Genomic DNA, 26488 nt, shown 5'->3' on the forward strand with positions numbered 1-26488 from the left:
GTCTATTACATATTTGGCTTATGGAACGGTATCTGTGCTAATTTCCATCTCTGGTTTTATGCAGCACCCCAACTCACCTTTCCCCTTAAGCAATCATAAGTTGGTTTTCTACATTTGAGACCCTGTTTTGTTTTGTAATTCAGTTCCTGTGTAGCCAAGTTTACATTCCGTGTATTAGTGATATCTTTTGATGTTTCTTTTTCTGTGTGACTTATTTCACTTAGAATCATCGTACCTGAATCCACTCATTATGCTGCTACGGGCCTGATGACATAGATTTCATTGCTGAGTGATATTGCATTGTACGTAAGTACCACAACTTCTTTATCCATTTTTCGCTTTCTGCAATATTGAACTTGTCCCGTAAACGAGGTTCTTGTAAACACAGCCATCCCAAATATGGGGGTGGCTGTGTCTTTTTTATTTTAATTTCCCTATGCTATAAGACCATAAGTGGAAGTGCCCTAGGCTCTGTTGCGTTGTTTTTTAGATGTTTCAGGAAACACCATACACTTCTCCAGAGTGGCTGTTGGCAATTTACATCCTGCCCATCACCATAACAAGGCTCCCAGTTCTCCATGGCCTGTCTCCCTTTCTGGATTTTACACTTTTCTCAGATGGCCCTTTTGACCGGGGGGAATTGAGACTTCATTGTAGTGCAGATTTCATTTGCAAGCTTGCTTGGTTGGCCAAAAAGGGCGTATGCGTTTTTTCCTGAATATATTCAGAAAAAAACGTATACGCGCTTTTTGGCCAAGTGCATCATTGTGGACGTTCTGCCTCTTTTCCTATGCTTTAAATGCAATTCCATTCTACCTCCTGAAATCGGTTTCCTGCAATTCTGCCCCTCGTTCAAGTCCTCTTGGCAGCCTTACTTCAATATATTTTTGGATGATAGCTGTCATTTATAACTCTGCAGGTTTGTGAATTACAGTGCCCCTGAGCTTCTTTCTTCAACTTGCTTTCTTGTGAGCTGGCCGCAACACCACAGGATTGCTGCAGGCTCTAGTGTGGTTCCGGCACGGCTCGCTGAGCCTTTGGTTAATTCCTCTTCCTGGTGGGAAATGAGAGTTAAATTTGCCCGTCCAGAAACCTCCAGCTAGTCTCTCATGGGTTCTCCCTATTCCTGTTCATCTTCCGCAGAAATTGCAAACTGGGCCAAACAGGAAGTTAAAGGCACTGACTCTCCAACTGGGCAGAGTGTTAGTAAAGCATCTGGAATGTTGCACCCGAGTACGAGGGGACGGAAACTGAGACACATTTGAACACGTTTCCCGATCAGACGGTGGATCATACTCTGGGTTCCACATGAATATTTTAGCTGAAGGAAGAATCCCTTAAACCTGGAGAGTTGAGACCCATGGAATGGGTACCATGCAATATGACTTCAAAGGGTCTGCATTTGCTCACCGAACCTCACCAATCCTATCACTGCTGCGTTTATGCCACTGTACACATGCTTGATTCTCTTTCGGAGACATATAAATCCATAGGTTCTAAGATTCTTACTAGTCAGGTATATTCTTAAGCGTTTAATATGGGGTGTTGTGTCCACTTCGTTGAGCAAGTAGTAGCTCTTGTGTATTACATATTTGGCTTATGAAACGGTATGTATGCTAATTTCAATCTCTGGTTTTATGCAGCACCCCAACTCACCTTTCCCCTTAAGGAAGCATAAGTTGGTTTACTACATTTGAGACCCTGTTCTGTTTTGTAATTCAGTTCCTGTGTAGCCAAGTTTACATTCCGTGTATTAGTGATAACTTATGATGTTTCTTTTTCTGTGTGACTTATTTCACTTAGAATCATCGTACCTGGATCCACTCATTATGCTGCTACGGGCCTGATGACATAGATTTCATTGCTGAGTGATATTGCATTGTACGTAAGTACCACAACTTCTTTATCCATTTTTCTCTTTCTGCGATATTGAACTTGTACCGTAAACGAGGTTCTCATAAACAGAGACATCCCAAACTTTGGGGTGGCTGTGTCTTTTTGATTTTAATTTCCCTAAGCTATTGGACCATAAGTGGAAGTTCCCTAGGCTCTGTTGCTTTGTTTTTTAGATGTTTCAGGAAACACCATACACTTCTCCAGAGTGGCTGTTGGCAATTTACATCCCGCCCATCAGCATAACGAGGCTCCCAGTTCTCCATGGCCTGTCCTGCCTTTCTGGATTTTACACTTTATTCAGATGTCCCTTTTGACCCGGTGGAAGTGAGACTTCTTTGTAATGCAGATTTCCTTTGCAAGCTTGCTTGGTTGGCCAAAAAGTGCTTATGCGTTTCTTCCTGAATATATTCAGGAAAAAACGCATACGCCCTTTTTGGCCAAGTGCATCATTGTCGACGTTCTGACTCTTTTCATATGTTTTCAATGCAATTCCAGTCTACCTCCTGAAATCGGTTTCCTGCAATTCTGCCTTGCTGTCAGTGCCTCTTCATAGCCTTACCTCAATATACTTTTGGAAAATAGTTGGCTTTTATAACTGCAGTTTTTTGAATTGCAGTTGCCCTTAGTTCCATTTTTCAGCTCTTATTTTTGTGATCTTGCCTCATATCCACAGGATTTCCTCAGGCCCTATTCTTCTTCTGGGGCGCCTTGCTGTGCCTTTGGTTAATTCTTCTTCCTATGTGAAATTACAGTGACATGTGCCCATTGAAACCGCTACAGCTATTTTCTCACTGGTTCCCCCTATTCCCATTCATCCTCCGCACTAACTGCAGACTGTGCGATACCGGAACTTAAAGGCGTTGACTCTCCATGTGGGGATGTTGTTAGTAAAGTGGCTGGAATGTTGATCCGGAGCCCCAGGAGAGGAAAATGAGGTGCATTTTAGAAACCTTTCCCGATCATATGGTATAACATCTGCTGGATTTCCCATGCATGGTTTAGCTGTAGGAAGATTCCCTTCAACCTGCAGTGTTGGGACCCTTGGAATGAGTAGCATGAAGTATTGCATTAAACTTTCGGCAGTTGCTCACCAAAGCTCACCAATCCTCTCAGCCGCAAGTGTCCAGCCTTATGTCTTATCCAGCTGTGGGTTTATATGTGGTCATTCCAGGTTGCATCACAGCCCCTGAGCGAATTTTGTAAGAATTTTTCTCTCTTTCATTGTTTCTGCGTTTTGGTTTTAAAATTTATTTCTATAACGGGGTTTAGCTCATTTTCACTGCTGTGTTTGTGCCGCTCTGCACACACTTGATTCCCTTATGGAGATATATCAATACATGGGTTTTAAGATTCTTATTACTCAGATATATTTCTCTGTGGTGTATAGGGTCTGTTGAGGTCAGTTCATTGAGCAAGGTGTAGATCTTGTCTAATACCTATTTGGTTTATTGAACGGTATCTGTGCTAATTTCAAACTCTGGTTTTATGCATCACCCCACCTCTCCTTTCCCCTTAAGCTGACATAAGTGTGTTTTCTAAATGTGAGACACTGTTGTATTTTGTAATTCATTTTTTGTGGAGCCATATTTATCCTCCCTCTATAAGTGATATCTTATGATATGTTTCTTTTTCTGTTTGACTTATTTCAAGTAGTATTATCGGACCTAAATCCACTCTTTATCCTTCTACTAGCCTTATTGCATTGATTTCATGGTGAACAGATATTCCATTGTACATAAGTACCACATTTTCTTTATCCATTGTTCTCTTTCCTGGGATATTTAAGGTGTACTGAAGTTGAGGTTCTTGTAAACAGAGTAGCCCTAAACTGTGGTGTGCTTGTGTCTTTTTGATTTTAATTTCCCTAAGCTATAGGACCATATGTGGAAGTGCCCTAGGCTCTGTTGCTTTGTTTTTTAGATGTTTCAGGAAACTCCATGCATTTCTCCAGAGTGGCTGTTGGCAATTTACATCCCGCCCATCAGCATAACAAGGCTCCCAGTTCTCCATGGCCTGTCCTGCCTTTCTGGAGTTTACACTTTGATCAGATGGCCCTTTTGACCGGGGGGCAGTGAGACTTCATTGTAGTGCAGATTTCTTTTGCAAGCTTGCTTGGTTGGCCAAAAAGGACGTATGCGTTTTTTCCTGAATATATTCAGGAAAAAACGCATACGCCCTTTTTGGCCAAGTGCATCATTGTGGACGTTCTGCCTCTTTTCCTATGCTTTACATGCAATTCCAGTCTACCTCCTGAAATCGGTTTCCTGCAATTCTGCCCCCTTTCAAGTCCTCTTGGCAGCCTTACTTCAATATATTTTTGGACGATAGCTGTCATTTATAACTCTGCAGGTTTGTGAATGACAGTGTCCCTGAGCTCCTTTCTTCAACTTGCTTTCTTGTGAGCTGGCCGCAACACCACAGGAATGCTTCAGGCCCTAGTGTGGTTCCGGCATGGCACGCTGAGCCTTTGGTTAATTCCTCTTCCTCGTGGGAAATGAGAGTTATATTTGCCCGTCCAGACACCTCCATCTAGTCTCTCATTGGTTCTCCCTCTTCCTGTTCATTTTCCGCAGAAATTGCATATTGGGCCAAACAGGAGTTTAAAGGCACTGACTCTCCAAGTGGGGAGAGTGTTAGTAAAGCGTTTGGAATGTTGCACCCGAGTACCAGGGGACGAAAACTGAGACACATTTGAACACGTTTCCCGATCACACTGTGGATCATACTCTGGGTTCCACATGCATGTTTTAGCTGAAGGAAGAATCCCTTAAACCTGGAGAGTTGAGACCCATGCAATGTGTGCCATGCAATATGACTTCAAACGGTCTGCATTTGCTCACCGAACCTCACCAATCCTATCACTGCTGCGTTTATGTCGCTGTACACACACTTGATTCTCTTTCGGAGACATATAAATCCATAGGTTTTAAGATTCTTACTAGTCAGGTATATTCTTAGGCGTTTAATATGGGGTGTTGAGTCCACTTCGTTGAGCAAGGAGTAGCTCTTGTCTATTACATATTTGGCTTATGGAACGGTATCTGTGCTAATTTCAATCTCTGGTTTTATGCAGCACCCCAACTCACCTTTCCCCTTAAGCACGCATAAGTTGGTTTTCTACATTTGAGACCCTGTTCTGTTTTGTAATTCAGTTCCTGTGTAGCCAAGTTTACATTCCGTGTAGTAGTGATATCTTATGATGTTTCTTTTTCTGTGTGACTTATTTCACTTAGAATCATCGTACCTGAATCCACTCATTATGCTGCTACGGGCCTGATGACATAGATTTCATTGTTGAGTGATATTGCATTGTACGTAAGTACCACAACTTCTTTATCCATTTTTCGCTTTCTGTGATATTGAACTTGTACCGTAAATGAGGTTCTTGTAAACAGAGCCGTCCCAAACTTTGGGGTGGCTGTGTCTTTTTGATTTTAATTTCCCTAAGCTATAGGACCATAAGTGGAAGTGCCCTAGGCTCTGTTGCTTTGTTTTTTAGATGTTTCAGGAAACACCATACACTTCTCCAGAGTGGCTGTTGGCAATTTACATCCCGCCCATCAGCATCACAAGGCTCCCAGTTCTCCATGGACTGTCCTGCTTTTCTGGATTTTACACTTTTTTCACATGGCCCTTTTGACCGGGGGGCAGTGAGACTTCATTGTAGTGCAGATTTCCTTTGCAAGCTTGCTTGGTTGGCCAAAAAGGGCGTATGCATTTTTTCCTGAATATATTCAGGAAAAAACGCATACGCCCTTTTTCGCCAAGTGCATCATTGTGGACGTTCTGCATCTTTTAATATGCTTTACATGCAATTCCAGTCTACCTCCTGAAATCGGTTTCCTGCAATTCTGCCCCGCTTTCAAGTCCTCTTGGCAGCCTTACTTCTATATATTTTTGGACAATAGCTGTCATTTATAACTCTGCAGGTTTGTGAATTACAGTGCCCCTGAGCTCCTTCCTTCAACTCGCTTTCTTGCGAGCTGGTAGCAACACCGCAGGATTGCTTCAGGCCCTAGTGTGGTTCCGGCACGGCACGCTGAGCCTTTGATTAATTCCTCTTCCTGGTGGGAAATGAGAGTTAAATTTGTCCGTCCAGACACCTCCAGCTAGTAACTCATTGGTTCTCCCTATTCCAGTTCATCTTCTGCAGATAATTCAAACTGGGCCAAACAGGAGGTTAAAGGCACTGACTCTCCAAGTGGGGAGAGTGTTAGTAAAGCGTCTGGAATGTTGCACCCGAGTACCAGGGGAGGAAAACTGAGACACATTTGAACACGTTTCCCGATCACACGGTGGATCATACTCTGGGTTCCACATGCATGTTTTAGCTGAAGGAAGAATCCCTTAAACCTGGAGAGTTGAGACCCATGGAATGGGTACCCTGCAATATGACTTCAAAGTGTCTGCATTGGCTCACCGAACCTCACCAATCCTATCACTGCTGTGTTTATGCCGCTGTACACACGCTTGATTCTCCTCCGGAGACATGTAAATCCATAGAATTTAAGATTCTTACTAGACAGGTATATTCTTAGGCATTTAATATGGGGTGTTGAGTCCACTTCGTTGAGCAAGGAGTAGCTCTTGTCTATTACATATTTGGCTTATCGAACGGTATCTGTGCTAATTTCAATCTCTGGTTTTATGCAGCACCCCAACTCACCTTTCCCCTTAAGCAAGCATAAGTTGGTTTTCTACATTTGAGACTCTGTTCTGTTTGTAATTCAGTTCCTGTGTAGCCAAGTTTACATTCCGTGTATTACTGATATCTTATGATGTTTCTTTTTCTGTGTGACTTATTTCACTTAAAATCATCGTACCTGAATCCACTCATTATTCTGCTACAAGCCTGATGACATAGATTTCATTGCTGAGTGATATTGCATTGTACGTAAGTACCACAACGTCTTTATACATTTTTCGCTTTCTGTGATATTGAACTTGTACCGTAAATGAGGTTCTTGTAAACAGAACCGTCCCAAACTTTGGGGTGGCTGTGTCTTTTCGATTTTAATTTTACTAAGCAATAGGACCATAAGTGGAAGTGCCCTAGGCTCTGTTGCTTTGTTTTTTAGATGTTTCAGGAAACACCATACACTTCTCCAGAGTGGCTGTTGGCAATTTACATCCCGCCCATCAGCATAACAAGGCTTCCAGTTCTCCATGGCCTGTCCTGCCTTTCTGGATTTTACACTTTTTTCAGATGGCCCTTTTGACCGGGGGGCAGTGAGACTTCATTGTAGTGCAGATTTCCTTTACAAGCTTGCTTGGTTGGCCAGAAAGTGCGTATGCATTTCTTCCTGAATATATTCAGGAAGAAACGCATACGCCCTTTTTGGCCAAGTGCATGATTGTCGATGTTCTGAGTCTTTTCATATGTTTTCGATGCAATTCCAGTCTACCTCCTGAAATCGGTTTCCTGCAATTCTGCCTTGCTGTCAGTGCCTCTTCATAGCCTTACCTCAATATACTTTTGTAAAATAGTTGGCCTGTATAACTCTGCAGGTTTTTGAATTGCAGTTTCCCTTAGTTCCATTTTTCAGCTCTTATTTTTGTGATCCTGCCTCATATCCACAAGATTTCTTCAGGCCTTATTCTTCTTCTGGGGCACCTTGCTGTGCCTTTGGTTAATTCTTCTTCCTATGTGAAATTAGAATGACATGTGGCCTTTGAAACCGCTACAGCTATTTTCTCACTGGTTCCCCCATTCCCATTCTTCCTCCGCACTAACTGCAGACTGTGCGATACCGGAACTTAAAGGCATTGACTCTCCATGTGGGGATGTTGTTAGTAAAGTGGCTGGAATGTTGATCCGGAGCCCCAAGAGAGGAAAATGAGGTGCGTTTTAGAAACCCTTCCCGATCATATGGTATACCATCTGCTGGATTTCCCATTTATGGTTTAGCTGTAGGAAGATTCCCTTCAACCTGGAGTGTTGGGACCCTTGGAATGAGTAGCATGAAGTATTGCATTAAACTTTCGGCAGTTGCTCACCAAAGCTCACCAATCCTCTCAGCCCCAAGTGTCCAGCCTTATGTCTTATCCTGCTGTGGGTTTATATGTGGTCATTCCAGGTTGCATCACAGCCCCTGAGCGAATTTTGTAAGAATTATTCTCTCTTTCATTGTTTCTGTGTTTTGGTTTTAAAATTTAATTCTATAATGGGGTTTAGCTCATTTTCACTGCTGTGTTTGTGCCGCTCTGCACACACTTGATTCCCTTATGGAGATATATCAATACATGGGTTTTAAGATTCTTATTACTCATATATATTTCTCTGCGGTGTATAGGGTGTGTTGAGGCCAGTTCATTGAGCAAGGTGTAGATCTTGTCTAATACCTATTTGGTTTATTGAACGGTATCTGTGCTAATTTCAAACTCTGGTTTTATGCATCACCCCACCTCTCCTTTCCCCTTAAGCTGACATAAGTGTGTTTTCTAAATGTGAGACACTGTTCTGTTTTGTAATTCATTTTTTGTGCAGCCATATTTATCCTCCCTCTATAAGTGATATCTTATGATATGTTTCTTTTTCTGGTTGACTTATTTCAAGTAGTATTATCGGACCTAAATCCACTCTTTATCCTTCTACTAGCCTTATTACATTGATTTCATGGTGAAGAGATATTTCATTGTACATAAGTACCACATTTTCTTTATCCATTGTTTTCTTTCCTGGGATATTTAAGGTGTACTGAAGTTGAGGTTCTTGTAAACAGAGTAGCCCTAAACTGTGGTGTGCTTGTGTCTTGTTGATTTTTAGACTTCCCTAGATACACTCCCGTGATTGGAAGTGCCCTATGCTCTGTAGCTCTGTTTTTTAGATGATTTAGGAACCAACATACACTTCTCCGGAGTGGCTCTCGGCAGGTCACACACTGTCCATCAGTGTATAAAGGCTCCCTGTTCTCCATGGCCTGTCCTGCATTTCTGGTTTTTACAATTTTTTTGGATGGCCCTTTTGACCGGTAGGAAATGAGACTTCTTTGTTGTGCACATTTGCATTGCTTGTTTGCTTGCTTGCCCATAAAGTGCGTATGCGTTTTTTCCTGGATATATTCAGGAAAAAACGCATACTCCCTTTTGGGCCAACTGCATCATTGTCGAAATTCTGCCGCTTTTCATGTGCTTTAAAGATGAGTCCAATCTATCTCTTGAAATCTGTTTCTTGCAATTCTGTCTTGCATTCAGATCCTCTTCTTTGCCTTACCTCAACATATTTTTGGACGTTAGTTTTCATTTATAACTCTGCAGGTTTGTGAATTGCAGTGACCCTGAGCACCATTTTTTAAGTTGCTCTTTTGTGAGCTGGCCTCAAAGCCGCAGGATTTCTTCAGGCCCTATTTTGGCTCCGGCGAGGCGGGCTGAGCCTTTTTTTAATTCTTATTCTTAATGGGATATTAGAGTGACATGTGCCCGTCCAAACCCCTCTCATCAAACTATTCTCTCATTGGTTCCCCCTCTTCCCGTTCATCCTCCTCACAATTTGCAAAATGTGTGAAAAAGAAGTTTAAATGTGCTGATTCTCTAAGTGGGGAGATTCTAAGTAACGTGGCTGGAATGATGAACAGGAGCACCAGGAGAGGATAAATGAGGTGCATTTTAGACACATCTCCCGATCACATGGTGTACAGTCCTCTGGGTTTTCCATGCATGTTTTAGCTGTAGGAAGATTCCTTGAACCTGCAGATTTGGGACCCATTGAATGGGTACCTGGTAGTATTACTTTAAAGGGTGTGCATTTCCTCACCCAACCTCACATTTCTCTTAGCGCGAACAGTTTCCAGCCTTATGTCTCATCCTGCTGTGGGTCTAGATGTGTTCAATCCATGTTGCATCACCGTCCCTGAGGAAAAGTTGTAAGAGGTTTTCTCTGTCTCTCTGTCGTTTATTTTTTTCAATTTATTACTATATTGGTTACAGCTGATTTTCAAAGCTCTGTTTCTTACTGTTGTACATCCACTTGATTCACGTACAGAGAGACATCAATAAATTCTTTTTCAGATTCTTACCAGTCATAGATATTCTTTTCCGGTGACTTGAGTGTGCTGAGTGCAGTTCTTTTAGCTACTGTGTAGGCCTTGTTGATTATCAGTTTGGTATTTGGAATGGTATCTTTGCTAATTTCAACCTCCTGGATGATGCCTCATCCCTCCCACCTTTCCCGTTTAGCAGCCTTACGCGTGTTTTCTACATATTTGACTATGTTTTTGTTTTGTAATTTATTTCATGTGTAGCCATTTTGGATTCCACCTTTAAGTGATATCTTATGATATGTGTCTTTTTCTTTTTGAATTATGTCACTTAGAACGATCATACGTAACTCCTCCGGAGTTGTTACAACTGGCCATATTTCATTGATTTCCAGGCTGAGTAATATTCCACTCTACATGAGTACCACATCTCTATCCATTTTTTCCCTCCAGAGACATTTAAGTTCTATCCTAGTCGAGGATCTTTTAAACAGAGAGGCAGTAAACATTGGGGTGCCTGTGTCCTCTCGATTTTTGTTTTTCCCAAGATATACGCCCATGAGTGCAAGTGCCCTATGCTCTGTAGCTCATTTTTTAGATGCTTTAGTAAACACAATACACTTCTCCAGAATGGCCGTTGGCAATATACATTCCACTATAAGCCTCACAGGCCTCCCTCTTCTCCTTGCCCTGTCCTGCATTTCTGGTGTTTACACTTTATGAGAATGGCTCTTCTGACTGATGCGAAGTGATATCTTTTGTAGTATTGATTTCCAGTGCCCACCTGTTTGGTTGGCTAAAAAAGTGTATGCCCTTTTCTTGAATATATACAGAAAAAAACGCATACAGCCTTTTTGGCCAACTGCAATGTTGGCAATGTTCAGCCCCTTTTCTTGTGCTTAATGGCGAGTCCTTTCTACCTCCTCAAATCCCTTTCCTGCCATTCTCCCTTGCTTACCAATCCTTTTCTCTGACTTTCCTCAAGACATTTTTCAGTGATAGATATTTTCAACTCTGCAGTTTTGTGAATTTTACTGCCCCTGAGTTCCATTGTTCAACTTGTGTTTATGGGAACTGGCCACAAAGCAGTGGGATTTCCTCAAGCCCTATACTGTTTCCATGGGCAACCCTAGCCTTTGGTCAATTCGTCTTGCTGATTGCAAATTAGAGTGACATGTGCCTGTCTGAACACCTAGGACTTGTCTCTCATTGTTCCTCATCCTTCCACTTCATCCTCTGGACAAATTCCAAACTGTACGCAACAGGATGTTGACAGTGCTGACGTCTCCAAGTGGGGAGACTGTTAGTAAAGACGCTGGAGGGGTGAACCCGAGCACCAGGAGATGAGGAGATGAGATGCCTTTTCCAAACTCTTCCCGATCAGACGGTATACCATCCTCTGGATGAGACAGACATGTTTTAGCAGTAGGAAGAGTCCCATTCATGTAAGGAGAACACCAGGGCTTTTTCAAAATCAGTGTCTCCCCGAAACCCAAACTGGGGAGTTTTTTAAGCTACGGCTACACATATGTTCATTAAGGGCCTTGGGAAGCAGGCAGAGTCCAAACTTTAGATGATTGAAGTCTTCAGGGTCAGAAGCACTCACCACTGGCTTCCCTTAGGTTACACTTTAACTGTCATTGATAGATGATGTCAATAAAAATATCTATTCTTTTTCCGATTATTTCCCCTTATAGGTTATTGCAAAATATTGAGTGTAGTTCCCTGTGCTATACAGTAGTTCCTTGTTGATGATCTATTTTATACATAACAGTGTGTATATGTTAATTCCAAACTGTTAATTTATCCCTCCTCTCACCTTTCCCCTTTGGTAATAATAAATTATAAGATTTTATACTTCTCAGAAATGGGGGAGCTGAAAGAGAGGTATCATTTTCAATGGAAAAGCATTTAAAACAAGATTGAAGCTTTAACCAAGATTATTAGATGTACATCCTTGGAAAGAAATCACTTCATTTCTCTAATATTGACCTGACAAATAAGACAAACCTTTTCACTGAACTTGCTTATAATAAAGTGATGGAAATATCAAATGGAAGTGTTAGAAACATCTTATTTTACCCGAGCCTTATAAACTGTTCTATGTTAACTACAGTTTGGCTCACACATCTGTTCATTGAAGTTACAATAGTCTCAATTTCTGTTACTGATCCTCCAGAGTGGACCCCAACAAGTGTCCCCCTGCCCAGTGTCATTGGGGCCAACAGATCGAGACTGAGTTTGGTTCACAAGCAAAGGAAACTTTATATTTTGATCAGAGAATCGAGAGGTGAGAGCATGCACTACCCCGTGGGCTGTGGGCTGGGCTGCTGTGTAGAGATCCTGTGAGAGTCAGTGGGAGGGAGGGGGTGGAGCTCTCGAGGGCCGGGTTGGCTGCAGCTCAGGCTCTATATCTCGGAGTCTGCACTGTGCCCCAGGAGCTGAGGTGTCGACCCAGCCATTCTGCACTAGGAATTCTGGTCTGAAGTGCCGGGTGTGGAACCTCTGCATGCGGGACCCTAGGAGCACGTGAAATTAGACAAAGCACAAAGGATAAAAAAGGTCAGACTTGACTTTATTGCCCAGATTCTATTTTTATCTCCCAGGGATTTTTAATGGGCTTTGCTGGGGACAAACCCCTCCTCTGCCTTTTGTCCCGTTCCTCATTCTTGGAGTGCTGAGGGTGCAGACCCTTCTTCTGTAACTGCTGAGTGCTGAGTTGGGAGCCCTCATACCAGGGGACGAGGGTCAGAACTTCTCCCCAGCAGCCTCCAGGTGACGTTGATTGGCCCCAGGACCCCTGCCTCCCTGCTCGTCCGCCTGAGCACCAGCATTGGAAGTGTTATAGATTCTAATGACCTTTAAGGGTCCAGGAAAGAGATGTGTAGAGACGCTGTGGGGGCCGATTTCACCCCGCCCCACATTTGTTCGGCCACCTTAGGCTGACCGTTTCTGCCAGCCTAGATGCTCTGACCAGTAGTCTGCTCTTTCTTCAATTAGGCCCCTGAATTAATGTAAAAACAGCACCAGGTGTCAGAGCCCTGCCCGCTCAACTCCCAGAGAGTCCAGGGTCAGTGGTGATCAAGGACCATGATGGCCACTGAGTCAACAGCCTTTTGAAGTAAACAGGAGTCCAGCCGGTCTTATTGGCCACCATCATCACGGTGTCTGTAGGCTTTTCTATGGTGACAGTGTGATATACGGTTCCCCTGCCAAGATTATTAGCTCCCCTCTGGGTGCAGTAAGTCCTGCAAGCAGTAGTCTACTCCTTCGGGACACACTATTGTTGTTTTATGAGAGAAACTCCAGGTCAAGTGATGTTCACACGAGTCGTCATGGTGCCCTGTTGCCCCCGGTTATCTCTCTGGATGTTGGAGTTGGAGGGCCTCCTCACTCGAGGTCGGTGTGCCCACGGAGCGAACTCTGCAACTTCAGGGCATGGTTGGTGATTAGGATCACCACGTGGGGTCCTTTTCCCTTAGGAGGGAGGTGGCCTTTTGGGCTGCTGATTTCCAGGTTTTTAGATACCGCCAGTATCTTGGCCAGATGTGGCAGTGGGCCAAGCCCCTTGGTGACTGTAGTTTATCCTACCTGGATGGCATTCTTGCGTTGTTCCATTTCAAGTGGTCCCAGTTTTTGCACTAATTCTCCAGTGGCGATTCACCTTTCACTGGGAATGTAAAGGTCAAAGGGTTTAGCTCAATTAGGGAGTTCCAGGGCAAGGGTCTGAATTGACTGCTCTTTCCATTCTTGAAAGGCCACTTCTGGATTCTGTTCAAAAGGATCATCATCTTTTCCTTTCAGTGTTTCATATAGAGGCCCAGCTAGTAGACTGTAGTTAGGGATCCAGAAGCAGCAAACCCTGGCCTCCCCAGGAACCCCTAAGCTGTCTTCTAGTTTTAGAAAGGGGTAAGGCTGCAAATGGTTTCTTCCCTTTCCTGGGACGGGCTTCTCTGACCTTGTGTGAGAATGAAGCCCAGGCAGGTCACCACAGTCTGTGATATTTGAGCTTTTTCTTGGACAACTTCTATCCTTTATTGGCTTGGTAGTTCAGAGGCCTCCTTAGTAGGGCTGGCGATCAGAATGTCATCTGCATATTGAAGGAGGGTTTCGTTTTCCAGAGGTAGAACTTTTCGGTCTTTAGCTAAGCTTTCCCCAAAGATGGTGTGGGAATTTTTGAACCCTTGGGGCAAGACGGCCCGGAAGTATTGTTTTAGTTGTATGTTGAGTCCTGCCACTCACAAGCCAAAATTTCTTGTGACTCTGGGACTAATGGAATACAAAAGAAGGCATCATTGAAGACTAATACAGAATACCATGTCCTGGTGGTTGGTAGAATGACCAGCAGGGTGTAGGAATCAGGAGCAACTGCAGGTATATCCTCGGTGGCTTCACTGACTGTGCTGACATCTTTTACCAGGTCCCCAGCAGCCCATGGGGCTCTCGTGGTCAGGCCAATCCCAGGATATGGAGCTCTCCTGGGCAGGTACCCCACCCCCAAACCAGCCCACGGGGCTCTCATGGTCAGGCCCCTCCCAGGATACAGAGCTACCCTTGCAGGTATTGTGGCAGGGCTGGGCACACAGGAACCGTGCACATAGCCCTCATTGAAGAGCACCCCCAGCTCACCTGTCGCTCAGAGCTGACACAGAGCACCTCAGAGCAGGACTTGAACTAACAAACAGCAGCTCTGACAGGTCTGTGACCCTGGGCATCACTCTGTGTGGCCTCCCTCCACCTGGTCTTCCAGAGACTTCCACTGCACCCAGGGCACCAGGCCTCTGTCTCCAACCACCACCCACCCCCTCCTCTCCCTGACTCCTGGGTTCCTCTCATTAGGAGAGGGTTTTCTTGAAGTTGTCTCCCACTCATGGGCCAGATAAAATGATTAGAAAACAAGCCAAAGCTGCAGCCCCTTGTCTATCCTGACTCTCAGGAGCCCACACCTGTTCCTTGGACCTGGCCGGTTCAGCAAGTTCCATTTTCTGCAACTGTGAGCCCCTGAGGGGTGATGATTGGCTGACCTGGGCAGCCTTACCGTGCCGGCCAGCCCTCCCCAGGTGTGCCTGGGTTGAGATCAATATAAATACCACTCCAGGCAGCAAGAGCCCCTGCAGCTGTGCCTGACGCCATTTTCTCTGCCCTGTCAGCAGTCTCGGGGCTGGGCTGGTGGGAGGGAGTGAGAGGCCACGGCTTTGTGGGTGGCCCAGTGTGAGTGGGGCTCTGCTGGACTTTCTGCAGCAGTTGCCAGGCTGCCACCTGCTAAAGAAGAGGATGTGTCACCCATACCTGCTGCTGGAATTTCTCCCTGGGCAGAGGTGAGGAAGGAAAAAAGCAGTGGGGGCAGGGACAGGACGGGTATCTCAGGCAGGGAAATGGAAATCTTCCAGAAGAGCACCCAGGGCCAGGACCATCCTGGCTGGCCTGCAGGCACCAAGTCAGCTGGCATGCTGTCACTCGTGTGGCTCCATGGCCCTTCCTCTAGGCTTTCAAGTCCTTGTATATATTCAGGTGTTTTACCTGGGAAGGGTGGGAACAGTTCAGCAGCAACTGGCCTGGGGCTCAGCTCACGTTTACTCACAGATGCCTCGGCACGGTGCCCCAGCTTTGCAATGAGGACGCTTGTTGTGTGGGGGCTGCTGGCTGAATGGGAGACGATTCCCCACCACTGACCAACTTCAGAATTGTTTACAACTGGAGCAAGTGCCCTGATACGGTTTTCCTCTGAGTAACTGGTGGGTTCTGTTTTTCTTTTCTCTTTTTCGTTTTTGGTTCAAGGTAGATTTTATACCTCTTTTTTGTATTTACAGATATAAGCATGGAAATAATTTATTCATATAAATACATGTATGTGAAGGGAATAATTGTTTTTTCTGTTTTATTTTTTAAATTTTATTTCTTTTTAATTTTGAATTTTATTTTATATTTTTATACAGCAGGTTCTTATTGGTTATCTATTTTATACATATAAATGTTTACATGCCAATCCCAATCTCTCAACTCCTCCCACCACCACCCCCCCAAGAGCTTTCTCCCCTTGTTGTCCATACGATTGTTGTCTACATCTGTTGCTCTATTTATGCCTTGCAAAACGGTTAATCTGTACAGTTTTTCTAGGTTCCACATATATGCATGAATTTACAAGATTTGTTTTTCTCTTTCTGACTTACTTCACTCTGTATGACAGTCTCTAGATCCATCGACGTCTCTACAAATGACCCAATTTCATTCCTTTCATGGCTTAGTAATATTCCGTTTTATATATGTACCACATCTTTATGCATTCGTCTGTCTGTGGGCATTTAGGTTGCTTCCATTACCTCGATATTGTAAATAGTGATGCAATGAACATTGCGGTGAATGTCTCTTTTTGATTTATGGTTTTGTCTGGGTATATGTCCAGTACTGGGATTGCTGTATCATATGGTAATTCTATTATTAGTTTCTTAAGAAACTCCATATTGTTCTCCATAGTGACTGTATCAATTTATATTCCCAACAATAGTGGAAGAGGCTTCCTTTTCTCCACACCCTTTCCAGCATTTGTTGTTTGTAGATTTTCAGATGATGCCCATTCTAACAGGTGTGAGGTGATACCTCATTGTTGAGTCCATTTCGTTGAGCAAGGCGTAGGTCTTGTCTATTACATATTTGGCTTATGGAACGGTATCTGTGCTAATTTCAAACTCTGGTTTTATGCAGCACCCCAACTCACCTTTCCCATTAAGCAAGCATATGTTGGTTTTCTGCATTTGAGACCCTGTTCTGTTTTGTAATTCAGTTCCTGTGTAGCCAAGTTTACATTCCATGCATTAGTGATACCTTATGATGTTTCTTTTTCTGTGTGACTTATTTCACTTAGAATCATCGTGCCTCAATCCACTCATTATGCTGGTACAGGCCTGGTGACACAGATTTCATTGCTGAGTGGTATTCTGTTGTCCGTAAGTACCGCAACTTCTTTATCAATTATTTGTTCTCTGGGATATTTAACTTGTACTGTAGAAGAGGTTCCTGTAAACAGAGCCGTCCCAAATTTTGGGGTGGCTGTGTCTTTTTGATTTTAATTTCCCTAAGCTATAGGACCATAAGTGGAAATGTCCTAGACTCTGTTGCTTTGTTTTTCAGATGTATCAGGAAACACCATACACTTCTCCAAAGTGGCTGTTGGCAATTTACATCCCGCCCATCAGCATAACAAGGCTCCTTTTTCCCCATGGCCTGTCTTGCCTTTCTGGATTTTACACTTTTCTCAGATGTCCCTTTAGACCGGGGGGAAGTGACACTTCATAGTAGTTCGGATTTCCATTGCAAGCTTGCTTGGTTTGCCAAAAAGGGCGTATGTGTTTTTTCCTGAATATATTCAGGAACAAACTCATACGCCCTTTTTTGCCAAGTGCATCATTGTCGATGTTCTGCCTCTTTTCCTATGCTTTAAATGCAAATCCAGTCTACCTCCTGAAATCGGTTTCCTGCAATTCTGCCCCGTTTTCAAGTCCTCTTGGCAGCCTTACTTCAATATATTTTTGGACGATAGCTGTCATTTATAACTCTGCAGGTTTGTGAATTACAGGGCCCCTGAGCTCCTTTCTTCAACTCGCTTTCTTGTGAGGTGGCCACAAACCCACAAGACTGCTTCAGGCCCTAATCTGCTTCTGGCAGGGCACGCTGAGCCTTTGGTTAATTCCTCTTCCTGGTGGGAAATGAGTGTTAAATATGCCCGTCCAGACATCTACCTCACTCTCAACCCCTTGGTGATGTGGGTCCTCTGGTTTGTGGCCACCTTTGCTGGGTTCCTCACCTTTCGATGATGTGGCCCCACTAGTGTGAGGACACTCCTGCCTGGTTCTCATCCACTTGGTTATGTGGACCCCCTGGTGAGAGTCTGTTCCTGGCTGTGTTCCTCACCCTTCTGTGAGGGAGACCCTCTGCTGATAGGTCACTCCTGCATGGCTGGCACACATTGCCTTGGTGAAGTCAGCCATGTGGTGGCAGTTGGAGCGTGCTGGGAATCTCCTCCCCCCGGTGATGAGGGCCCTCTTGGGTCAGGCCCTAACTGCTGGGCTCACCAACTTTTCTTAGTGAGCCCAGTGATGCTTTGGTACTCCTCTTAGGATCCCATCTCCATGGGGATGTGGGCCTTTTGCTCTGAGGTCCCAACGGCTGGGTTGTTCACATTTTCATGATGTGGGCTCTCTGGTGTTAGTTCACAGAGGCCTGGATCCCATAGCCTCTGTGCTCTTGGCCGCCTGCTGGGAGGTTCCAACTGCTGGATTCCTCACTTTTATAATTTTTTGGGCCCTCTGTTGTGAGGATCCTCCTGCCTGCCTCACTCCCAGCCCCTTCGTGATGTGTGTCGTCTGGTTTGAGGCCACATGTGCTGGGTTCCTCACCTTTCGATGATGTGGGACCAATGGTCTTAGGAGACTCCTGCCTGGTTCATATCCCCTTGGTGATGTGGGCCCTCTGTTGAGAGTCTGATCCTGGCTGGGTTCCTCACCCATCTGTGAGGTGGGTCGTCTGCTGTGAGGTCACTCCTGCCTGGCTTGCTCACCTCGCCTTGTGGACATGAGCCTTCTGGTGGCACTTGGAGCCTGCTGGGAGCCTCCTCCCCTCGGTGATGAGGGCCCTCTGGCGTCAGGCCCTAACTGCTGGGCTCCCCACATTTTGTGATGTGCACCCAGTGGTGCGAGGACACTCCAGCCAGGTTCACATCCCCATTGGGATGTGGGCCTTCTGCTCTGAGGTCCCAACGCCTGGGTTGCTCACAGTTTCATGATGTGGTTTCTCTGCTGTTAGTTCACTCCTGCCTGCATCCCATAGCATCTGTGCTCTCGGCCGCCTGCTGGGAGGTTCCAACTGCTGGATTCCTCACCTTTCTTATTCTTTGGGCCCTCTGTTTTTAGGCTACTCCTGCCTGCCTCACTCCCATTCTCTTTGTGATATGTGTCCTCTGATTTGAGGCCACATGTGCTGGGTTCCGCACCTTTCAATAATGTGGCCCCACTGGAGGGAAGACAGTCCTGACTGGTTCCCATCCCCTTGCTGATGTGGGCCCTCAGGTGAGAGTCTGATCCTGGCTGGGTTCCTCACCCTTCTGTGAGGTGGGCCCTCTGCTGTGAGGTCAATCATGCCTGTCTGGCACACGTCACCTTGGCGACATGGGCCCTCTGGTGGCAGTTGGAGTGTGCTGGGATCCTCCTCCCCTCGGTGATGAGGGCCCTCTTGCCTTAGGCCATAACTGCTGGGCTCCCCACATGTTCTGATGTGCGCCAAGTGAGTGAGGACACTCTTGCCAGGTTCCCATCCCCATGTGGATATGGGCCTTCTGCTCTGAGGTCAAAACGGCTGGCTTGCTCACAGTACGATGATGTGGGCCCTCTGCTGTGAGTTCACTCCGGCAAGGATCCCTTATCATCGGTGCTCTGAGCCGCCTGCTGGGAGGTTCCAACTGCTGGATTCCTCAACTTTTTTATTCTATGTGCCCTCTGTTGTGAGGCTCCTCCTGCCTGCCTCACTGCCAGCCCCTTGGTGATGACTGTCTTATGGCTTGAGGCCACATGTGCTGCGTTCCTCACCTTTTGATGATGTGGCCCCACTCGTGTGAGGACACTCCTGCCTGGTTCCCATCCCCTTGGTGAGGTGGGCCCTCTGGCAAGAGTCTAATCCTGGCTGGGTTCCTCAACGTTCTGTGAGGTAGGCCCTCTGCTGTGAGGTCACTACTGCCTGGCTGGCACACGTCACCTTGGAGACGTGAGCCCTCTGGTGGCAGTTGGAGCGTGTAGGGTGCCTCCTCCTCTCGGTGATGACGGCCCTCTGGCGTCAGGCTCTAAATGGTGGGCTCCCCACATTTTCTGATGTGCGCCCAGTGGTGCGAGGACACTCCAGCCAGGTTCCCATTCCCATGGGGATGTGGGCCTTCTGTGCTGAGGTCCCAACGCCAGGGTTGCTCACAGTTTTATGATGTGGGCCCTCTGCTGTGAGTTCACTGTGGCCTGGATCCCATAGCCTCGGTGTTCTGGGCCGCCTGCTGGAAGGTCTAAATGCTGGAATCCTCACGTTTTTTATATTATGTGCCCTGTGTTGTGAGGCTACTCCTGCCTGCCTCACTCCAAGGCCCTTGGTGATGGGGGTCCTCTGGTTTGAGGACACATGTGCTGGGTTCCTCACCTTAAGATGATGAGGCCCCACTGGTGTGAGGATAATCCTGACTGGTTCCCATCCCCTTTGTGATGTGGGCCCTCTGGTGAGAGTCTGATCCTGGCTGGGTTCCTCACCCATCTGTGAGGTGGGCCCTCTACTATCAGGTAACTCTTTCCTGGCTTGCTCACCTCGCCTTGTTGACATGAGCCCTCTGGTGGCACTTGGACCCTGCTGGGAGCTTCCTCACATTTGTGATGAGGGCCCTCTGACGTCAGGCCCTAACTGCTGGGCTCCCCAACTTTTCTTAGTGAGCCCAGTGATGCTCGGATACTCCTCTTAGGTTCCCATCTCCATGGGGATGTGGGCCTTCTGCTCTGAGGTTCCAACGGCTGGGTTGATCACAATTTCATGATGTGGGCTCTCTGGTGTTAGTTCACTGTGGCCTGGATCCCATAGCCTCTGTGTTCTTGGCCGCCTGCTGGGAGGTTCCAACTGCTCGATTCCTCAACTTTTGTATTCTATGGGTCCTGTGTTGTGATGCTCCTCCTGCCTGCCTCACTCGCAACCCCTTCGTGATGTGGGTCTTCTGGTTTGAGGCCACATGTGCTGGGTTCCGCAACTTACAATTTTGTGTCCCCACTGGTGTGAGGACACTCCTGCCTGGTTCCCATCCCCTTGGTGATGTGGGCCTTCTGGTGACAGTCTTATCCTGGCTGGGTTCCTCACTCTTCTGTCAGGTAGGCCCTCTGCTGTGAGGTCAATCCTGCCTGACTTGCACACATCACCTTGGCGACGTGGGCCCTCTGTTGGCACATGGAACCTGCTGGGAGCCTCCTGCCCTCGGTGATGACGGCCCTCTAGCATCAGGCCCTAACTGCTGGGCTCCCCACGTTTTCTGATGTGAGCCCAGTGATGCCAGGACACTCCTGTCAGGTTCCCATCCCCATGGGGTTGTGGGCTTTCTGCTCTGAGGTCCCAACGCCTGGGTTGCTCACAGTTTCATGATGTGGGCTCTCTGGTGTTAGTTCACTCCTGCCTGCATCCCATAGCTTCTGTGCTCTCGGCCGCCTGCTGGGAGGTTCCAAATGCTGGATTCCTCACCTTTTTTATTCTTTGGGCCCTCTGTTTTTAGGCTACTCCTACCTGCCTCACTCCCATCCCCTTTGTGATGTATGTCCTCTGATATGAGGCCACATGTGCTGGGTTCCTCACCTTTCAATGATGTGGCCCCACTGGTGGGAGGACAGTCCTGACTGGTTCCCATCCCCTTGGTGTTGTGGGCCTTCTGGCGAGAGTCTCATCCTGCCTCGGTTCCTCACCCTTCTGTGAGATAGGCCCTCTGCTGTGAGGTCACTACTGCCTGGCTGGCGCATGCCACCTTGTAGACGTGGGCCCTCTGTTGGCAGTTGGAACCTGCTGGGAGTCTCCTCCCCTCAGTTATGAGGGTCCCCTGGCGTCAGGCCCTAACTGCGGGGCTCCTAACATTTTCTGATATGTGCTAAGTGGTGCGAAGCCACTCCTGCCAGGTTCCCATCCCAATGGGGATGTGGGCCTTCTGTTCTGAGGTCCCAACGGCTGGGCTGCTCACAGGTTCATGATGTGGGCCCTCTGCTGTGAGTTCACTGCGGCCTGGATCCCATAGCCTCGGTGCTCTGGGCCACTTGCTGGGAGGTTCCAACTGCTGGATTCCTCAACTTTTATATTCTATGGACCCTGTGTTGTGAGGCCGGTCCTGCCAGCCTCATTCCGAACCCCTTGGTGATGTGGTTCCTCTGGTTTGAGGCTACATGTGCTGGGATCCTCACCTTTCGATGATGTTGTCCCACTGGTGTGGGGACACTCCTGCCTGGTTCCCATCCCCTTGGTGATGTGGGCCCTCTGGTGAGAGTCTGATCCTGGCTGTGTTCCTCACCCTTCTGTGAGGTGGGCCCTCTGCTGTGAGGTCACTCCTGCCGGGCTGGCACACATCGCCTTGGCGACGTTGGCCCTCTGGTGGCAGCTGGAGCCTGCTGGGAGCCTCCTCCTCTCGGTGATGAGTGCCCTCTAGCGTCAGGCCCTAACTTCTGAGCACCCCACGTTTTCTGATGTGAGCCCAGTGATGCCAGGACACTCCTGTCATGTTCCCATCACCATGGGGATGTGGGCCTTCTGCTCTGAGGTCCCAATGTCTGGGTTGCTCACAGTTTCATGATGTGGGCTGTCTGGTGTTAGTTTACTCCGGCCTGGATCCCCTAGCATCTGTGCTCTGGGCCGCCTGCTGGGAGATTCCAACTGCTGGATTCCTCACCTTTCTTATTTTTGGGCCCTCTGTTATGAGGCTCCTCCTGCCTGCCTCACTCCCAGCCCCTTGGTGATGGGTGTCCTATGGTTTGAAGCCACATGTTCTGGGTTCCTCACCTTTAGATGATGTGGCCCTACTCATGTGAGGACACTCCTGCCTGGTTCCAATCCATTTGGTGATGTGGGCCCTCTGGTGCGAGTCTGATCCTGACTGGGTTCGTCACACTTCTCTGAGGTGGGCCCTCTGCTGTGAGGTCATTCGTGCCTGGTTGGTACACATCGCCTTGGCGACGTCAGCCCTCTGGTGGCAGTTGGAGCCTGCTGGGAGCCTCCTTCCCTTGGTGATGAGGGTCCTCTGGCGTCAGGCCCTAACTGCTGGTCGCCCAAAATTTTCTGATACGTTCTCAGTGGTGCGAGGACACTCCTACCAGATTTCCATCCCCATGGGGATGTGGGCCTCCTGCTCTGAGGTCCCAATGGCTGGGTTGCTCAGTTTCATGACATGGGCCCTCTTCTGTGAGTTCACTGTGCCCTGGATCCCATAGCTTCGGTGCTCTGGGCCGCCTGCTGGGAGGTTCCAACTGCTGGATTCCTCACTTTTTTATTCTATGGGCCCAGTGTTGTGAGGCTACTCCTGCCTGCCTCACTCCGAGGCCCTTGGTGATGTGGGTCCTCTGGTTTGAGGACACATGTGCTGAGTACCTCACCTTTCAATGATGTGGCCCCACTGGTGTGAAGACACTCCTGCCTGGTTCCCATCCCCTTGGTGATGTGGGCCCACTGGTGAGAGTCTGATGTTGGCTGGGTTTCTCACCCTTCTGTGAGGTGGGAACTCTGCTGTGAGGTAACTCCTGCCTGGCTTGCTCACGTTGCCTTGGCAATGTGAGCCCTCAGGTGGCAGTTGGAGCCTGCTGGGAATCTCCTCCCCTCAGTTATGAGAGCTCTGGATAAAACACATATGCCCTTTTTTGCCAAGTGCATTATTTTCCAAGTTCTGTCTCTTTTCCTATGCTTTAAGAGCGACAACCGTGTACCTTCTGAAATCGGTTTCCAGCAATTCTGCCCGGCATTCAAGTCGTCTTCGCAGCCTTACTTCAGTATAATTTTGGATGATAGCTGTCATTTATAACTCTGCAGGTTTGTGAATGAGAGTGTCCCTGAGTTCCTTTCTTCAACTCGCTTTCTTGTGAGCTGGCCGCAACACCGCAGCATTGCTTCAGGCCCTAGTGTGGTTCCGGCACGGCACGCTGAGCCTTTGGTTAATTCCTCTTCCTGGTGGGAAATGAGAGTTAAATTTGCCCGTCCAGACACCTCCAGCTAGTCTCTCATTGGTTCTCCCTATTCCTGTTCATTTTCCGCAGAAATTGCAAACTGGGCCAAACAGGAGGTTAAAGGCACTGACTCTCCAAGTAGGGAGAGTGTTAGTAAAGCTTCTGGAATGTTGCACCCGAGTACCAGGGGAAGAAAACTGAGACACATTTGAACACGTTTCCCGATCACACGGTGGATCATACTCTGCGTACCACAGGCACGTTTTAGCTGAAGGAAGAATCCCTTAAACCTGGAGAGTTGAGACCCATGGAATGGGTACCATGCAATATGACTTCAAAGGGTCTGCATTTGCTCACCGAACCTCACCAATCCTATCACTGCTGCGTTTATGCCGCTGTACACACGCTTGATTCTCTTTCGGAGACATATAAATCCATAGGTTTTAAGATTCTTACTAGTCAGGTATATTCTTAGGCATTTAATATGGGGTGTTGAGTCCACTTCCTTGAGCAAGGAGTAGCTCTAGTCTATTACATATTTGGCTTATGGAACGGTATCTGTGCTCATTTCAATCTCTGGTTTTATGCAGCACCCCAACACACCTTTCCCCTTAAGCACGCATAAGTTGGTTTTCTACATTTGAGACCCTGTTCTGTTTTGTAATTCAGTTCCTGTGTAGCCAAGTTTACATTCCGTGTATTAGTGATATGATATTTCTTTTTCTGTGTGACTTATTTCACTTAGAATCATCGTACCTGAATCCACTCATTATGCTGCTACCCGCCTGATGACATAGATTTTATTGCTGGGTGATATTGCATTGTACGTAAGTACCAGAACTTCTTTATCCATTTTTCGCTTTCTGTGATATTGAACTTGTACCGTAAACGAGGTTCTTGTAAACAGAGCCGTCCCAAACTTTGGGGTGGCTGTGTCTTTTTTATTTTAATTTCCCTAAGCTATAGGACTGTAAGTGGAAGTTCCCTAGGCTCTGTTGCTTTGTTTTTTAGATGTTTCAGGAAACACCATACACTTCTCCAGAGTGGCTGTTGGCAATTTACATCCCGCCCATCAGCATAACAAGGCTCCCAGTTCTCCGTGGCCTGTCCTGCTTTCTGGATTTTACACTTTTTTCAGATGGCCCTTTTGACCGGGGGGCAGTGAGACTTCATTGTAGTGCAGATTTCCTTTGTAAGCTTGCTTGGTTGGACAAAAAGAGCGTATGCGTTTTTTCCTGAATATATTCAGGAAAAAACGCATACACCCTTTTTGGCCAAGTGCATCATTGTGGACGTTATGCCTCTTTTCCTATGCTCTACATGCAATTCCAGTCTACCTCCTGAAATCGGTTTCCTGCAATTCTGGCCGCTTTCAAGTCCTCTTGGCAGCCTTATTCAATATATTTTTGGACGATAGCTGTCATTTATAACTCTGCAGGTTTGTGAATTACAGTGCCCCTGAGCTCCTTTCTTCAACTCGCTTTCTTGTGAGCTGGCCGCAACACCGCAGGATTGCTTCAGGCCCTAATCTGGTTCCGGCACGGCATGCTGAGCCTTAGGTTAATTCCTCTACCTGGTGGGAAATCAGAGTTAAATTTGCCCGTCCAGACACCTCCAGCTAGTCTCTCATTGGTTCTCCCTATTCCTGTTCATTTTCCGCAGAAATTGCAAACTGGGCCAAACAGGAGGTTAAAGGCACTGACTCTCCAAGTGGGGAGAGTGTTAGTAAAGCGTCTGGAATGTTGCACCCGAGTACCAGGGGACGAAAACTGAGACACATTTGAACACGTTTCCCGATCACACGGTGGATCATACTCTGGGTTCCACATGCATGTTTTAGCTGAAGGAAGAATACTTAAACCTGGAGAGTTGAGACCCATGGAATGGGTACCATGCAATATGACTTCAAAGGGTCTGCATTTGCTCACCGAACCTCACCCATCCTATCACTGCTGCGTTTATGCCGCTGTACACACACTTGATTCTCTTTCGGAGACATATAAATCCATAGGTTTTAAGATTCTTACTAGTCAGGTATATTCTTAGGCGTTTAATATGGGGTGTTGAGTCCACTTCGTTGAGCAGGGAGTAGCTCTTGTCTATTACATATTTGGCTTATGGAACGGTATCTGTGCTCATTTCAATCTCTGGTTTTATGCAGCACCCCAACTCACCTTTCCCCTTAAGCAGGCATAAGTTGGTTTTCTACATTTGAGACCCTGTTCTGTTTTGTAATTCAGTTCCTGTGTAGCCAAGTTTACATTCCGTGTATCAGTGATATCTTATGATGTTTCTTTTTGTGTGTGACTTATTTCTCTTAGAATCCTCGTACCTGAATCCACTCATTATGCTGCTTCGGGCCCGATGACATAAATTTCATTGTTGAGTGATATTGCATTGTACGTAAGTACCACAACTTCTTTATCCATTTTTCGCTTTCTGCGATATTGCACTTGTACCGTAAATGAGGTTCTTGTAAACACAGCCGTCCCAAACATTGGGGTGGCTGTGTCTTTTTGATTTTAATTTCCCTAAGCTATAGGACCATAAGTGGAAGTGCCCTAGGCTCTGTTGCTTTGTTTTTTGGATGTTTCATGAAACACCATACACTTCTCCAGAGTGGCTGTTGGCAATTTACATCCCGCCCATTAGCATAACAGGGCTCCCAGTTCTCCATGGCCTGTCCTGCCTTTCTGGATTTTACACTTTTTTCAGATGGCCTTCTTGACCGGGGGGCAGTGAGACTTCCTTGTAGTGCAGATTTCCTTTGCAAGCTTGCTTGGTTGGCCAAAAAGTGCATATGCATTTTTACCTGTATATATTCAGGAAAAAATGCATATGCCCTTTTTCGCCAAGTGCATCATTGTGGACGTTCTGCCTCTTTTCCTATGCTTTACGTGCAATTCCAGTCTACCTCCTGAA

This window comes from Orcinus orca, chromosome 2 (genome assembly GCF_937001465.1).
Source record: "Orcinus orca chromosome 2, mOrcOrc1.1, whole genome shotgun sequence".
NCBI classification, from domain to species: Eukaryota; Metazoa; Chordata; class Mammalia; order Artiodactyla; family Delphinidae; genus Orcinus; species Orcinus orca.